This window comes from Bufo gargarizans, chromosome 3 (genome assembly GCF_014858855.1).
Source record: "Bufo gargarizans isolate SCDJY-AF-19 chromosome 3, ASM1485885v1, whole genome shotgun sequence".
In the NCBI taxonomy this organism is placed as follows: domain Eukaryota; kingdom Metazoa; phylum Chordata; class Amphibia; order Anura; family Bufonidae; genus Bufo; species Bufo gargarizans.
Genome location: NC_058082.1, coordinates 472,163,850 through 472,181,720, shown reverse-complemented (window position 1 = coordinate 472,181,720; position 17,871 = coordinate 472,163,850). Strand labels below are relative to the sequence as shown.

The following is a 17,871-nucleotide window of genomic DNA, read 5'->3' as shown; positions in this document are numbered from 1 at the left end:
GAGTTGTGGTTATTTAACTAGGACTGTATGTTAGGGCTGAAGGGAGGGATGTTATTTACATGGAACTGTGTGTTGGAGGTGGCTGGGGAGGGGGTCATGTTATTTACATGGGACTGTATGTTGATAGTGGCTGTAGGAGGGAGTGATGTTATTTACATGGGACTGTATGTTGATGGAGGCTGTGGTAGGGGATTATGTTATTTACATGGGACTGTATGTTGGAGGGGGCTGGGGCAGGGGGATGTTATTTATATGGGACTGTATGTTGGAGGCATCTGTGGGAGTGATGTTATTTACATGGGACTGTATGTCGAAGGGGGCTGTGGGAGGCAGTGATGTTATTTACCTGGGACTGTATGTTGATGGTGGCTGTGGGAGGGAGTGATGTTATTTACATGGGACTGAATGTTACAGGGGTCTGAGAGAGGGAGTGATGTTATTTACATGGGACTGAATGTTCAGGGGGCGATGTTATTTTCGTGGGACTGTATGTTGAAGGTGGCTGGTGGGCGGAATGATGTTATTTACATGGGACTAAATGGTGAGGGGGTGATGTTTACATGGGAATGCATGCTGGAGGCGTCTGGGGAGGGGGTGATATTATTTACTTGGGACTGTATGTTGAAGGCAGCTGGAGAGGAGGTGATGTTATTTACATGGGACTGTATTTTGGAGGGAGCTGGAGAGATGGTGTGATGTTATTTACATGGGACTGTATTTTGGAGGGGGCAAGAGAGATGGTGTGATGTTATTTACATTGGACTGTATGGTGGAGGGAAGAATATAACAACAGGGGGCACTGCAAATCCAGGGGACATTATAGGCGTTCTTATTACTACTGAGGGCTCTATAGGAGGGACTTATAGATCTGCATTATTTCTACTAAGAGTACTATAGGGGGCCTTATTACTACTGAGGGGTCTGTAGAGAGCTTTATTACCACTGTAGGAACAATAGGGGGCCTTATTTGTACTGCGGGCTCTGTGAGTGTATTATTAATACTGGAGGGCTCTTCTACTAATTGGGGCACTCTTGGGGAGCATTATTACTGTTGGGAGCACTGTAGGGGGCAGTATTACTATGGGGGCACTAATTTTTCTTCAGGATAGTATCTGGGGGTATTGTGGGGCACAGCGAGCAGCAGGATAACACTGTTAAGACTCCAGGATGGGGAATGATAGAAATGTGAGAAAGCGAAGATGTCTGTGTGTCACGCAGAGACGAGGCGCGAGAAGTTGTACGGACCAAATGGAGAAGATGATGACAGAGAAGATCTACATCCGAGGAGACGTCACCTGGAGGCTCTGGATGTTAGAGGTATGTGCTGCTGTATAGCAAGTACAGCAAAATACGGTGTGTGGGGGGATAGGGGACTACTTAGGGAACTGGGCCATATTAATTTTGGCTTGGGCCCCAGATATTTTGAGACGATAGGTGTTGTAGTGCTGCACACCACCCCAGCAGTAATGCAAAACAACAAAAGTAACATAGGAGGATATGCCATTGCAGCGCCAACACTGGATCCTCAAAGAAATGTGTTCCTCCCAATGCCACTATCCTCAGTTTGACGGGAACAAGCATGGCGTATTGTATCTGTAATGCCCGCAACCGCTTCTTGATGTCTAGAAATTTTGCCCGTCGCTTTTGCACCTCTGTGGAGTAATCAGGATACACAGATAATTTACGGCCGTTGATAGTTAGATCCGGATGATCACAGGCTTTCTGCAGGATAGTGTCCAAATCCCGGTAATAATCACTTCACTGAATGAGTACAACAAGTCCCATTGATTTTAAAAAATATATAATCTTTATTAAACAATCATAATATAAACATGATTCCACCTTGTTAAAGGGGATATTAATTATTGATATTTATGCAAATCTCAATAATTAATATTCATAAATAGGCGTAATCGTCGGGTGATGACTCCGCCTATTTATGCCTTAAGAACAACAATTTACAGCTGATTACCTTAGTCTAATCACCAACTACTCTTACTGCATGCGCCTTACTGACTACCGCTAGTACTCACACGTTATACAATAGATACAAATGACACAGTATTTATTAATACACAAGTAATACAGTGCCAACAATATGCTACCTCCACAGCAGCGATTCCTTGTAATTATAAAGGAATAATAGGTTTATAACTATATATATCTATAAACAGATGGATAGATATATATTGTTATAACAATGCACAATAATATGGATACACACACTAATACAATACACTAACACGGCACTGACTACACTAACACAGTCCCAAATCCACCCCAAGATCTACCTAGTATCAATGACCATACACATTCATACACCTTAACGGTCGCCCACCCAAGCCTGCCTATATACTATCCCTATGGGGGCGAATCAGGGGTTATTACATAAACTGTGCTGCTGGGGTAAGCAGGACAGTTGCGGGGGTAAAGACACCGGGGAACAGGGGACGTTAATATCGGGGATAACAGGACCTGGGTCAAGGGAAAATGAGGGTTACCAGGGGTATAAGAGAGGGCAACAAGGTATGGGGGGGAATAAGGGAGTGTAGGGTAGTCTATAGGGTTAGGAGGGTTTATAGGGGGGTAGGTAGGGTATAGGAGGGTGGTTTAGCGTTGGTGGTATAGGGGGGTAGGTAGGGTATAGGAGGGTGGATTATATAGGGGGTGTAGGTAGGGTATAGGAGGGAGGATTATATAGGGGGTGTAGGTAGGGTATAGGAGGGAGGATTATCGTTGGTGGTATAGAGGGGGGGGTTGATACTTATGGTTTCTTTTGCTCGTTGTCCAGGGGGGGCTCGTTTGTCCGGGGATGATTCTCCTGCTGGGGTGGCCCACCTGACTACTGCAGCGTAGCGCTGCTGGACTATTTAAGTCCAGCAGCGCTCGCTCCCGAGGCCGCCCGTCCCGCGGCGCGCATGTGCGCCGTCGGCCCGAACACGTGGGCCGGCGCGGTGATATGACGTCACCGCGCCGGCCCGCGCCTCCCAGAGCGCGCTTCTAGGCGGAGGATTCCTTTGATCCTCCGCCTGTAGTCCCCTGCATACCTCGCGGCGCGATAATTATTGCGCCGGAGGTATGCAGATAACAGAGGGAGGGATGTTTGTTTCCCTCTCTCTGTTATGTTAACTATCCCCAGCAGCTGGGGATAGTTAAATACCAAAAGGCATCGGATCTCTATTGATCCCATGCCTTTTGATGTCACCAGAGGCTGGACATGATTGTCCAGCCAGCTGGTGACCTTTCTCATCCCCTGCAGGGATGCAGGAGGAGGGGGGGGGGTCACATATTGTCTGATACTATATGTGTATGGATGCTTGGGGCACATCCATACACATATATATCTATATACATATATATATATATATATATATATTATATAAATACATAGGTGTATATTCATTGATGTTTGGGGCACATCCATGAATATACAGCTATACACAGGGCACAAATATTAAGCCCATCCATACCTGTATCTGTACATATACACGGAGATGCAGGCCGAAAAGGGGCCTATATACATCTCCGTGCATATCCACAGATCCCACCCGGACGAGCCCATGGACAAGGGCTAATATATATGTATATATGTCAAGGCATACATACATATATATTTAAATATGACATTTCCCTCAACAATCCCCCTGTTGTCGGGAATACGACAATAAACATTTTGGGGGAAGGGTTGGGAGGCATTTGCCTCCTCAATCGTAGCCTTGGTGACAGTTCAGGGAGGACTAAAGTAATCTGACTCTTAGGTACCTAGACATCACTCATCGTGTATAACATCTCCATCCTGCCTCTCATTAAAAGGTCTCCATCCACCGAATACACCATCTTCGTCTCCTTGGATAACTTTCTTGGTATCTTATGATCTTCAGGTGACAGCCACTCCCAAACTCCGGAACGGCTTCACCCTTGCAGTCTTTTGATCACTCCACTCAGCGACCGTGTATGGTCTTTTCTTTCTCTTTACCAGTGTTGCTTTCCCGGCGTCAGTCCCCCGCAATGTCAGTGCCAGTCCTTCGGTGTCAGTCACTCCCAATGATTCTGGAATGACTTTACCCTTATGTAGCACCTCCTTCTGGGGTACTGACGGCTGTAGGTTGGCCTTTTAAATTATCTTGATTGAAGACTTAGTTGTTCGAGAGGTTCTCCCATGGACAGATACGTAGATATTTATAAGGCAGGACAGAGTTTCTGGTGCGGGGTGATGTCATAGTACCTAAATTCTAACCGCGGGAAGGAACCCCGCACTACCACCATTCAGTCCAACCCTTACAAAAAGTCACCATTGTCGATGTTAAAGTGGCAAATGCTTTGGTAATGAGGGGCCTGACCCTAGGGAATCTATTCTTCCCCACTCACGCAAACAGTTCCCATCCCTCCCCATACAGCCTAATTCAATTTAGTGTGTACCCATAGAGGCTCCAGCAACCTGGCCTATCTTTCTACACCTCCAAAGATGCCGGTAGTTAACAGACTTCCGTGTCATTGGGAAATGACTATAGGATGCAAGTGTGCGTTCAACCATAATGTAGTATGGCCGTCGCACAATTGCACCCAGAGCCTCCACGGGCACACAAGGAACTCACAGGCTTATCATCAATATGAATCTATACACAGTATAACGGTTACAGAGTGGCCTAGGATACATCCCAAACCCTTATATGAAACTCTACTATATTATAACACACATATATATATATAATGCTATGAGGTTACAGAATGTCCTTTGGATTTTCATCCCGATCCTCATAGGAAACAGTATGTCCATTCAGTCTCTGGCTTCAGGACTTTGTTGGAGCTAAGTCCTGAGCCTCCTACGATTGACTTCATGAAGCTCTGTCTGGTTCTGGTTTAGTTGGTCCGCAAGTCTCTTGACCCTCCTGTAGATTAGACACAGTCCCGTGTACATGATGATTACCAGAACCAGAAGAACTATCACCGGGTGTATCAATAGATTAAAGAAGGATGTTGCCTTGGGGCTGTAGCCGAACAGGCTTTCCCACCAGGAAACTTTGGAGTCTTTGTCCAAGGCGGTAGTGATTGCCGTTATTTTGTTCTTGTCGTGGGTCAGTTGGATGGTGGCCCGTTTCTCAGTTTCTTGAAGATTTTGAAGTATTTCGTTTTCTTGGCTGAAGTCTAGTAGGAGGTGTTTGAGCTCTATCCCAAAACCCAGAGGAATCTTCTGGAGTCTCACCGGAACGTCAGGGCGGATGTCGAGTCTCTTCTCCGGGGTGATTGGTGTCCTTCCTTGTAGCTCTGCGACATCTAAACCTAGGACGGGACTAAGGGTGCAATACGCTCCAGGGAGGAGTTCTCCTCTCTCGGTGCAATTAGTTCCATAAATGGTGTAAGACATATTTTGCCTCTGGTACCAGCACCAATACCCTTGCCCCAAGTATTTAGGGGAGGAGGGCATTGGGCTGGCCTTCATCTCACAGGACCCCTCGGTGCTCCAGCACTGGTGTCTTAACACCCGATCCTGACCACCTTGACAGAGGATGGCATCCTCTTTCTTCCAGCATCCCTCTGTGTCTAACAGATAAGGATGGCCTCCCTCATAGGTTAGAACGCCCGAGGGGAGCTGTGGATGAAGCACCGTCTGGTTATTTATGACAATCCCTAGGTTAACTGCACTGTAACCCTGTCTAAGATGACCAGATACCGGAGCCAAGGATGACGCAGTGCAAGTGAGATTCCTACAGCCGTGCCACTGTACTACCCACCAGTTGGTGTGATTGGCTGCAAAAGGAGATATAAGAGGACTTACCCGTTGGCGGAGGTTAAATGGAAAATGGCCGCCGTACAACGATGATACAATATGTTTAAGGTTGCCTGAGAGTTCACTCTGGACTTGCGTACACGCCAGAGCGAGCTGAGCTCTATCCTGTTCTTCCAAGAGACCCACAACTAACCTTCTAAACTTCTCTCGTAAAGCAGAAGATAGAGAGGTAGTGGCATCTATGTGCGAATGCTGCAAACCCTCTAAGACGTGGTTTACATCAAGCTGGGTCTCGAATCCTTCTCCGGCGTGTCGCGCAACATCCCCAAGTTTACCTCTCAGGACTTCCATATCCATAGTGTTCAGGGCGCCCACTCCCAATGCACCTCCGCCTAATCCCATGGCTATCAGATCTCTTTTTCTCCTTTGATTCCTGTGTATGAGATCATCCTTTCTTACCTCTTGCCCCGCCTCTATCCAACCTCTTATCATGTCAATTTGGTTCCTCACAAACTCCCCACATCTGTGATCCCATTGGTCGACTCGGAAGTCATCTACGGAAATTCTCCAAGTAAAAAGGACGAATTTTGTCCCCGTGATGATCTTCCATGGGGATGACAGTTGAGGAGCTATAGGATCTGCCAATTGATGGATAGGGGCGTTGCAAGAGTCTAAATGCATTTTTACAGGTTGGAGACCTGTTGCTTCATAGGGGATCCTCACCACGGTTACACAAACTTGCCCTCTACCTTTGAACGGATACCATTGGTCACTTTCTCCAACCTGTAGCACTAGTTTTCCTACGGGTTTGGATTTAGACAGATAGACCCATTGTGTAAAGGTCCAGCACCCTTCATCTACTGCCTCGCAAAAAGGCCATCTAAACGAACCATCTATATTGATGTCAAAGTTAATATCCCTGCCACTGGGGTCTTTCCAATCGGAAGACACATACCTCCCCCGGTATTCCTCATTCATAGGGGTACCGTCCATCCATACATCCACTGTAGGGGTATCCACTCCATTGCACACCAAATCCCATCTCCAGGGATTAGTGTCCAAGGTTACCATATGGGTATCTTGTTCCCAGTGGGCATAGGTGATGAAATAATATCCAGTCACCTCCTGAACACACTTGTCCCTCATGATGGTGATCATAAAAGACCGTATGGATGGAGATCCCCTTAACTGAGCATACCTGAGATCCTTGGCATCTGTCCGTACTTTTAAAATGGTGGCTCGGTAAAAGCCTTCCAGTTTTACCGGACCACTCTGGTCATTCCATAGGACCTGGCCAGAGTTACTGCAGTTTAACTTTAGCATCATTATACTGGTTCGTATGTAATCTGTGGACACATGTCCCTGAACATAACTGGATTCCCTAGTGATAATCATCTGGGAATCTCTTAACATGCAATAAGCTTTTAGGGTGCCCTTTATCGGAATGGGTCTGTCAAAATATGTCCTTACCCTCAGCCCATCTTGGCTATCCCTCCTTATGAAGGTAGCTTTAAGGATATACCAGCCACTATATTCTGCACCCGTGACATCCTCGGGGCTCAGAACCCCCTCCTTGGTACACAACACTGTGGTAGTGTTGGCTTCTACTTGTTTGTAAGGATGTAAGTGAGGGTCCCTAGACACCCATCTTAAGGAACTCATAGGAGTAGGGTCAGAGTCCCGAAAATGTCTGAATTCTTTGAGGCAGAGGGCATGTAAATCATGTTGTATGGCAGACACATTCTCCACAGGGGTATAATGTTGAATTACACCTTGGGCAAAACTCTCCCTCTGGAAACCATACAGATACCACTGTCCTGGTGTAAAGGAAAAGTTCTCGTATGGTTTCAGGATTTTGCCCTCCAAACATTCCACCATTAAAAGGCCGGGTTTATTCATAACTCCCAGGCCCTCCCCCGAAGAGGTTGAGCCCGCCATCATCATGCTTACCACCAGTGCCACAAGTTGGGGATATGCCATGTTCAGAGGATTTCTATATCTTTTCAGGCTAGTCGTAACCTTGGTGAGTCTCCCTCCCGTGATCTGTTAATTCAATGTGTATGTAATTAGTTTCATGGATCCACCCTCGACTCGCCAAAACCCCCCCCCCGTTTACCCAACTGTGTGAGGGTTATGTTATTGTGTTGGGGAGGCTCGGGTGGCCTTGGCCTGGTCGATATGGATCCATAAAACTCCCTGTCGCCTACGTGACTTTTTCTTGGTTGTCATCGGCCTTTGCACCTTTAGCATGGTGTCATCCATTACTTCAAGGACCTGATAGGGTCCTTCCCAGTTTGCATCCCAGGGGCCGGCCCGACGGAAGATTTTCACCATCACCAGCTCTCCTACAGAGGGCATTGGTGTTTCCCCCTGTAGATACGGTCTGTGTAGCTGTATTGCTGCATGAGGCAATAACTCCTTCAGGTTTAGTTGTACCTGTTGGAGAAACAGGTCTCTGGCGATGGCGTTCTTCACTGGTTCTGACACCAGGGGTTCATTAGGCAGGCATAAGGGCATTTTGCGTCCGGTCATTAGTTCGAACGGGGTGATACCGGTACTGGTAGCCTCGGTAGCTCGGATTCCCATGAGCACGGCTGGCAGAGAGGTTACCCATGAGGAGCCTTTCTCCAGTAGTGCTTTAGAAAGTTGTGTTTTTATGGTCCGGTTCATCCGCTCCACGATGCCCGCTGACTGAGGGTGGTAAGGCACATGAAACCTTTGCTTTATGTCTAAAAGACCACAAAGCGCTTTCATTACCTTACCCGTGAAATGGGTCCCTCTGTCTGACTCTATCAATCTGGGAATACCCCATCGTGACAGAACCTGTTCCCAGAGAACACGGGCAGTGGTTGTAGCCGAATCGTTGACCGTGGGGATGGCCTCTACCCATTTAGAGAAAACATCCACTACCACCAGTGCGTAACGATAGTTACGACTTCCTGTTGGTAAAGGTCCTATAAAATCTATTTGTAGTGCGGACCATGGACCATCTGCAGGAGGGACTCGCTGCAACACCGGCTTCAGGGCTGACGCCCTTGGGTTAACCTGAGCACATACCAGGCACTGTTGTGTTACTTCCTCTACTGTGTTGGACATTCCCAGCCAGTATAATTTGTCTCTCAGGAGAGACAAGAGTTTATCCCGGCCCAGGTGTCCAAACAGTTGGTGGTTCAATCGGGTCAGTTCTGCTTGCAGATGCTGTGGAACCACGGGAAGAGGAAGTTGTTGTGTACCGGTATCATAACACAGGATCCCTTGCTGTCTTGACCAGGGATGCTGAGGAGATGTGAGGTGTGTCATTAGAAGAGGGTCTTTTGCTTGTTCCTCCTCAAATGACACCGGGCCTTTATTCAGGTTGGGACGAACTGCAATGTGGTAGGCCGGTAGCGGCTCAGTGTCTGTTTCCTGAAGGATCCCAGATACTGCCGCTAGTTTGGCCAATTCATCCGCCTGTAGTCCCCTGCATACCTCGCGGCGCGATAATTATTGCGCCGGAGGTATGCAGATAACAGAGGGAGGGATGTTTGTTTCCCTCTCTCTGTTATGTTAACTATCCCCAGCAGCTGGGGATAGTTAAATACCAAAAGGCATCGGATCTCTATTGATCCCATGCCTTTTGATGTCACCAGAAGCTGGACATGATTGTCCAGCCAGCTGGTGACCTTATAGTGAATGTAACTAATAACTTCTGCACCTATTACTTATTTAGGACTATTCTCATATATGGAAGGGACCATCAATGGTGAATGCCAAAGGGAAGGTAGGCTCTGTAGTATCCCGGTAATGTAGAATCTTGGCCAGAATAGGCCGAGGTGGCCTTCCAGGTGGTAGTGAGCGCATAGGCACGCGGTGGGCCCTTTCCACTGCATACAAAACCGATAAGCTTCAGTCCTTAAACTTTTGCGCCAGCCATTTTTCAATAACCTCTGTGAGATTATTGCCCTCTGTCTGCTCCAGTATCCCCACCAAACGCACATTGTTGCAGCGTGATCGGTTCTCTAAATCATCTACTTTAAGGTATAGGGCCTCTATATCTTACTCTGCTCTCTTTCTTGTCTTAGTTTGAGGGGCAATAGCATCCTCCATGACTGAGACCCTTTTTTCCCCACTTCCTTTGTGCGCTCCGCCACCTTGTGCAGATCATGCCGGATAAGAGACAAGTCCGCCTTCAGCCCCCCCATCTGTGTAGTAAGTAGTGATAAGGAGGAATTACATGTTGTCAGCGCTGCCATTACATCTTTAAGCGTGGGCTCATTACCAGGCCTTTCTATGGAAACATGGCGCCGGGACACTGCGGCTGCAGTGAGGAACTGTTTTGGGAAGATATGACCTCTTCCTCAGATGAATTCCCATTATGGTACGAACTACCTTTTGCGCAGTGGCATTAGAAGAATTTGATACCTCTAACTGTTTTAGTCCAATCACATTGTCTGTTACTCTGCGACAGTCTTGCCTCCTTTGAACTAATTCTTCCAACGCTGTTCTATGGAAACAGTAGACCTAAGGAGCACACCAAGTGCTTAAAAAAACTTCTTTATTAACTTTAACTTTTCTTCTATATACAACGCTGCCACCTCCGCAGCAGATAGTCCATGTACAAAACGCGTGTTGCATAAAGTATCACAAATGGCGGTATGCACAAAATGGTGGTGTAACTGTTCAATCTTGTCAATATAAATGGTGGATATATTTCTCTCTTCAGCATCTGTACTCTCACTTATTGTTTAAAGGGGTATTCCCATCTTAGACAATGGGGGCATATCACTAGGATATTCCCCCATTGTCTGATAGGTGCGGGTCCCACCACTGGGACCTGCACCTATATCAAGAACGGAGTGGGAACGCTGTGGCTGGAGGACCCCAGATTTTCCGGGGTCCGTCCACCACCAAGCGCTAATCCCCGCCTATCCCATAGAAGTGAATAGAAGCATGCCACGCATGCGCAGCCCATGCTTCCTTTCATTTCTATGGGGCAGACGGCAATAGCCGAGCCAGTGCTCGGCTATTTTCGGCGGCCCCATAGAAATGAATGGAGGGCGGCTGCGCATGCGCAGTGCGCCCTCCTTCACTTTCGGGGCTCCGTTCTCAATATAGGTGCGGGTCCCAGTGGTGGGACCCGCACCTATAAGACAATGGGGGCATATCCTAGCGATATGCCCCCATTGTCTGAGATGAGAAAACTCCTTTAAGCACTTTATAATTACTCTGAAAGGTAACCAGTAGTTCTATTAAACCGATAATGTTCTGGTAAGCGGTTTGTACATATTGCGATATGATTTGCGCAGTTTGGTGGAACTGTAAATAAACATATATAACTGGTCTCAGTATACAGTTCTGATCACAGTATTAACAATATGAACATCATATAATCTAAATACCTATTTGGCCTATTGTTCCCATAAAACACAGCTCTGATTGGATGTGACCGTTCAGCTCTTCTGTGGTCTATACTGATTCTAGAAGGTTCTTCTAGGGAGTTTTCACACAGGCTCAGTGTGAGGTTGGCTGTTATTAGTCAAGACTCCTGGACATTAACAACAGTTCAACTCTATGCTTTCTGTTGATAATTCTGCTGTGTCATTGAGCTTACTGTACCTTACATTCACTTACTGAATCTTAAAGGCATATTATCTTTCTGCTTCTGTGAACACAATATACAGTACAGATCAAAAGTTTGGACACACCTTCTTATTCAAAGAGTTTTCTTTATTTTCATGACTATGAAAATTGTAGATTCACACTGAAGGCATCAAAACTATGAATTAACACATGTGGAATTATATACATAACAAAAAAGTGTGAAACAACTGAAAATATGTCATATTCTAGGTTCTTCAAAGTAGCCACCTTTTGCTTTGATTACTGCTTTGCACACTCTTGGCATTCTCTTGATGAGCGTCAAGAGGTAGTCACCTGAAATGGTTTTCACTTCACAGGTGTGCCCTGTCAGGTTTAATAAGTGGGATTTCTTGCCTTATAAATGGGGTTGGGACCATCAGTTGCGTTGTGGAGAAGTCAGGTGGATACACAGCTGATAGTCCTACTGAATAGACTGTTAGAATTTGTATTATGGCAAGAAAAAAGCAGCTAAGTAAAGACAAACGAGTGGCCATCATTACTTTAAGAAATTAAGGTCAGTCAGTCCGAAAAATTGGGAAAACTTTGAAAGTGTCCCCAAGTGCAGTCACAAAAACCATCAAGCGCTACAAAGAAACTGGCTCACATGTGGACAGCCCCAGGAAAGGAAGACCAAGAGTCACCTCTGCTGCGGAGGATAAGTTCATCCGAGTCAACAGCCTCAGAAATCGCAGGTTAACAGCAGCTCAGATTAGAGACCAGGTCAATGCCACACAGAGTTCTAGCAGCAGACACATCTCTAGAACAACTGTTAAGAGGAGACTGTGTGAATCAGGCTTTCATGGTAGAATATTTGCTAGGAAACCACTGCTAAGGACAGGCAACAAGCAGAAGAGACTTGTTTGGGCTAAAGAACACAAGGAATGGACATTAGACCAGTGGAAATCTGTGCTTTGGTCTGATGAGTCCAAATTTGAGATCTTTGGTTCCAACCACCGTGTCTTTGTGTGACGCAGAAAAGGTGAACGGATGGACTCTACATGCCTGGTTCCCACCGTGAAGCATAGAGGAGGAGGTGTGATGGTGTGGGGTGCTTTGCTGGTGACACTGTTGGGGATTTATTCAAAATTGAAGGCATACTGAACCAGCATGGCTACCACAGCATCTTGCAGCGGTATGCTATTCCATCCGGTTTGCGTTTAGTTGGACCATAATTTATTTTTCAACAGGACAATGACCCCAAACACACCTCCAGGCTGTGTAAGGGCTATTTGACCATGAAGGAGAGTGATTGGGTGCTGCGCCAGATGACCTGGCCTCCACAGTCACCGGACCTGAACCCAATCGAGATGGTTTGGGGTGAGCTGGACCGCAGCGTGAAGGCAAAAGGGCCAACAAGTGCTAAGCATCTCTGGGAACTCCTTCAAGACTGTTGGAAGACCATTTCAGGTGACTACCTCTTGAAGCTCATCAAGAGAATGCCAAGAGTGTGCAAAACAGTAATCAAAGCAAAAGGTGGCTACTTTGAAGAACCTAGAATATGACATATTTTCAGTTGTTTCACACTTTTTTGTTATGTATATAGTTCCACATGTGTTAATTCATAGTTTTGATGCCTTCAGTGTGAATATACAATTTTCATAGTCATGAAAATAAAGAAAACTCTTTGAATGAGAAGGTGTGTCCAAACTTTTGGTCTGTACTGTATATCACTGTAAATAACTGTCTTGCTGTCTCAAATATATAAACATAGGAACTGTATTAAAGTTATTGTCAGGTCTAGCTGTATAAACATGTAAGCCATATTAGCAAGCTAGGACAGGTCTTAAAGGGGTTGTCCGGGTTCAGAGCTGAACCCGGACATATCCCCATTTTCATCCAGGCAGCCCCCCTGACTAGAGCATCGGAGTAGTTCATGCTCCGACGCTCTCCTTTGCCCTGCGCTGAATCGCGCAGGGCAAAGGCATTTTCTGGAATTCTGATGACGAACCGGGCTCTCCATAGGGCTGCCAGGCGGAGGCTTCCACCCAGCAGTGAGCCCAGTGATGTCACCGGCACTGATGGGGGGGCTTTAGCGCTGCCCTAGCCTGTAAAACAGCTAGGGCAGCTCTAAAGCCTGCCCATCAGAGCCGGTGACGTCCCCTAACACACTGCTGGGCGGAAGCCTCCACTTGGCAGTGTGTTATTGTAAATAAAAAAGCCCTTACCTTGCGCGATCCAGCGCAAGTCAAGGGAGAGCATCGGAGCATAAACTGCTCCTATGCTCAAGTCAGGGGAACTGCCTGGGTGAAATTATGGTCTGAACCCAGACAACCCCTTTAACTAGCCAGCTACACACTGAGGTATTGCCAGGTTTTAGTACCCGTTTGGGCTCTTTTCTGTGGTGTTACAGGTGCGGGCTTGCGGGATATCAGGATAAGTTCAGGATCATGTACAGGAGCTCCAGGTACAGCGTCCTACTCCATTGCTCGTCAGGCCACGCCCCCGATTCCACGTTTTTTGGTCGCTTCGCCTTCACAAAAAAAACATTTTGAATAAAAAGTGATCAAAAAGTCATACACACCCCAAAAATGGTATGAATGAAAAGTACAGATCTCCCTACAAACAATGATCCCTCACACAGCTGCGTGCACATAACTATAAAAAAGTTATAGGGGTCAGACTATGGCGAGAAAAAGATAAAAATAATTTATTTTCAAGATTTGTATTTTATTTTTTTAGTATTAAAACCAAATAAAAACTATATAAATGTTGTATCACCGCAATTGTACTGACCCGGAGAATGAAAGTAGCAGGTCAGTTTTACCACATAAGGAACACAGTAATAACAAAACTCATAAAACTGTGGCAGAATTGTGTTTTTTTTCCAATTTCCACCTGTTTCAATTTTTTTCCAGCTCCTGACTACATCATATGGAATATTAGTAACATAGTATATAAGGCCAAAAAAAGATTTGTCCATCCTGTTATCCTGCAAGTTGATCCAGAGGAAGCATAAAAAAAAAAAACCTGTGAGGTAGAAGCCAATTTTCCTCACTTAAAGGGGTTTTCCGGGTTCAGAGCTGAACCCGGACATACCCTTATTTTCACCCAGGTGCAACACGCCAGACCTGCAGGGTATAGCGAAGTGAGGTCACAGTTATGGGCAATCGAGGGGTGCTCACTGTATTGGAGAACCCTGGGCAGGCATGTGGCAGTGAAGGAGAGGTAGACACGGTTCCTCTGGGGCACACTCTGTATGTAGGGACCAGGCCTGATGGTGGATGAGGTGCCCTGGATGTTACGGGTATTTTGAGTGCCTGGGGCAAGGTCCCTTTAAGGTTCGTGATGCCAGTGCCTTTGACGGTGGCACACCGGTTGATAGTTGGAATAAGTGAGGTACACAGGTAGTATAGTGAACCAAACATTGCTTTACTTAACAGTCCAACTTTGTACATACAGATGGTAACACAGTCTTTTAGATCACAGCTTTACAAGCAGGCTTATTCCACAAGATGGCAGGTATTGATTATGCAAGATACTCAGAGGGTAAATCCACAATGCACTCAGAATCAGGTTGTACCTTTCCTCAGAAATAGCGTACACTGTTCTTTCTAGAACTCCTGTCTGGCTTTCTATCCCAAGGCCCGGATGCCTAAATGGTGGCTTAAATCCTTGGTAAATATATATATATCTTCCTCTGGTATTAGATCCTTGCTTTACTTTCTAATGCATCTGCCCATCAGGGTTACTTATCTTTGCCTGTGATATCCTTACTTGTCTGGTGAATGACCATGGGTTTCTCCCAGGAGGTTCTGTCCTGCTACTGGGGTGACTTCAGAGCTAACTAAGGCTCTCTTGGCTTCAGGCAGGCTAGGTCTCCTCACTAGCCTCCTGGTCATAGCTAGCAGCCAGGGCTATCAAGCTGCATGTCAGGAGGAGGCCCTCTAACTTCTGTCTTCTCAGACTCCTGACTCTGCACTCACTCTCCCTGCCTAGGCCTGGACATTTATACTAGGGGCTCCCTATCTCCCTCTAGTGTCTGGGATGTCTAACTACACCCAACTAGGCCTGCTATTGCATCATACAGGGGAACATTGCATATAAAAACACATTAGAACATACATTAAATGCACAATTAAATATGACATTTCTGTCCCTTGTGAGTAGGAGTAACGCACACACCAATTGACCCTTGTGTAGTGCCCACCCCTACCTAGTGGGACACTACACAGGCAGCACCCCTGATGTTGGCATTGGAGCATCTCATGCTCCGATGCACTCCCTTGCCCTGCGCTACATTGCGCAGGGCAAAGGCTCTTTTGTTTACAATAACACACTGCCGGGCGGAAACTTCTGCCCGGCAGTGTGTTTGGTGACGTCACCGGCTCAGATGGGCGTGCTGTTTTACTTGCTAGGGCAGTGCTAAAGCCTGCCCATCAGTGTCGGTGACGTCACCGGGCTTCCTGGCAGCCCCATGGAGAGCCCGGTACGTCACCGGAACTCTTGAAAATGCCTTTACCCTGTGCGATTTAGCGCAGCGCAAAGGAAAGCATCGGAGCATGAACTGCTCCGATGCTCAAGTCAGGGGGGCTGCCTGGGTGAAAATGGAGGTATGTCCTTTAAGGGGAAAAAAATTCCTTCCCGACTCCAATCAGGCAATCAGAATAAATCCCTGGATCAACGATCCCTCTCTAGTAGCTATAGCCTGTAATATTATTACCCTCCAGAAATACGTCCAGGGCCCTCTTGATTTCCTTTATTGTACTCACCATCACCACCTCCTCAGGCAGAGAGTTCCATAGTCTCACTGCTCTTACCGTAAAGAATCCCTCTTCTATGTTTGTGTACAAACCTTCTTTCCTCCAGACGCAGAGGATGTCCCCTCGTCACAGTCACCGTCCTGGGGATAAATAGATGATGGGATAGATCTCTGTACTGACCACTGATATATTTATACATATCAATTAGCTCTCCTCTAAATGGTGCCATTAGAAAGTACAACTGTTCCTGCAAAAAGAAAGCCCTCATACGTCTGGGTGAACGGAAAAATTAAAAACGTATGGCTTCGGAAAGGGAGGATGTGAATAATGAAAAGAGGAAAGGCTTAAACAGTTAAATGTCTGTATTATAAAACTAACTTCCCTACGACATTATAACAATCTCTCTATTTCAATCTGATCACTGTCTGGAAAATAAGCAGTCACACCACTGTTCAGATCTGTGTTTGGATGCTTTGTGTTCCCATAGCAACTGAAGATCTTCCTCCCACTCTCATTGGCTCCTTTAGGCAGCAGTCAGAAAGAGGAGGGACTTCCTGTGTGCTCAGAGGGGCTGCGGCAGGACAGGTACTGTATACTGAGGTCTCACCATGCACTGTGCACACAAGCAGCTTGGAAAGGAAAGTGTTAAAGGTCTAGCATTACAGAGAGTGACAGGGTGGAGTCCTCCATAGACTTGCTTTTCAACTCCTTCCATACCAGAATGCACAAGTTAACCCTGCAGTTGTAGAGTTGCACATCTTAGGGGCGTTGCTGGGATTTATCCTGACATGACCCCCTCCCCTACCACTGCCACCCCATGCTCCTCCTGTAAACACAGGCTGCCACTGACAGCTCCTCAATTATGCCGCCTAACAATGAGCAGGCAGGGACGGTCAGCCTAATGATATTGTATGTCACCGCCACTACTTGGCAGAGGTTCTGCTGAATCATGGTGAGCATGTTCTCACAGCCTTTATAGGAAGCTGCGCGTCCACCGCACGCTCACTGTCTCCGAGCCTGCCCTGGAGAAGGGAGCACAGGTAGGCTACCAGTCGCTATTACTTTCCTTTCTTACATTTTGGGTTAATCGTACTATTTCTTTAGCTTATTCTGCTTCTGGATGGTGTGAACTTCCTTAGGTGACACCGCTTTAATCTGGATTTCGTGGGTGCTTGCTCTTTAAGTGCAAAGGTGGCGGTCGTACAAAACCGTAGCCAAATCCGCATTATTTGTTGCAGATTATTTTACTGCTGATTGACATTGGTTCTAGCAATCCGCGAGGTATAACTGATGACTCCTATCTCTAAAATGACATTTACACGACTGTGTTTTGCAGTCCGCAAACTGCGGATCCACAAAATACGGATACCGTCCATGTGCACGCCACGTCACAATGCGTACCTATTGGGTCTGTGGTCTGAATGTTGCAGCAAAGTATAGGACATGTCTTATCTTTAGTGGCGCATCCATATTGATGCGTGAGCACTGTCACGCGGCGTGTACGCGAGTAATATCCATGTCTGGCGGATGTGCGGTTTGTGCACTAAAAAACACGTATGGTTGTGTGATGATTTACGCCAGCTCTCACTTGTCATACATGAGCTCCTCTGTCATAACACACTCTGTACAAGTAGAAAGACACACCAAATGCGCGATTTTTTCTGCGCAAGTGCAAAACATTGTCATGCGTTGCACTCGCGTGAGAAAAATCGCGCATGTTTGGTACCCAAACCCGAACTTCTTCATAGAAGTTCGGGCTTGGGATTGATATTCTGAAGATTGTATTATTTTCCCTTATAACATGGTTATAAGGGAAAATAATAG

The 17,871-nt window shown here is 46.4% G+C and overlaps 1 protein-coding gene across 3 annotated transcripts in view; it reads left to right on the top strand.

Annotated features, from left to right (window-relative positions):
* The window catches only part of PIR (pirin), a 146,090-nt gene that overhangs the window by 29,061 nt on the left and 99,158 nt on the right, over window positions 1-17,871 (top strand). The window contains exon 1 of one of the 3 annotated variants that reach the window (XM_044283720.1): window positions 16,594-16,632. The exons of 1 other annotated variant lie outside the window; for it this stretch is intronic. The gene's annotated coding sequence lies outside the window, so the exon portion shown is untranslated. Of the gene's footprint in view, window positions 1-16,593; window positions 16,633-16,814; window positions 17,088-17,871 lie in introns of those variants that run through there. One more of the 3 variants, XM_044283718.1, reaches the window with a different exon arrangement.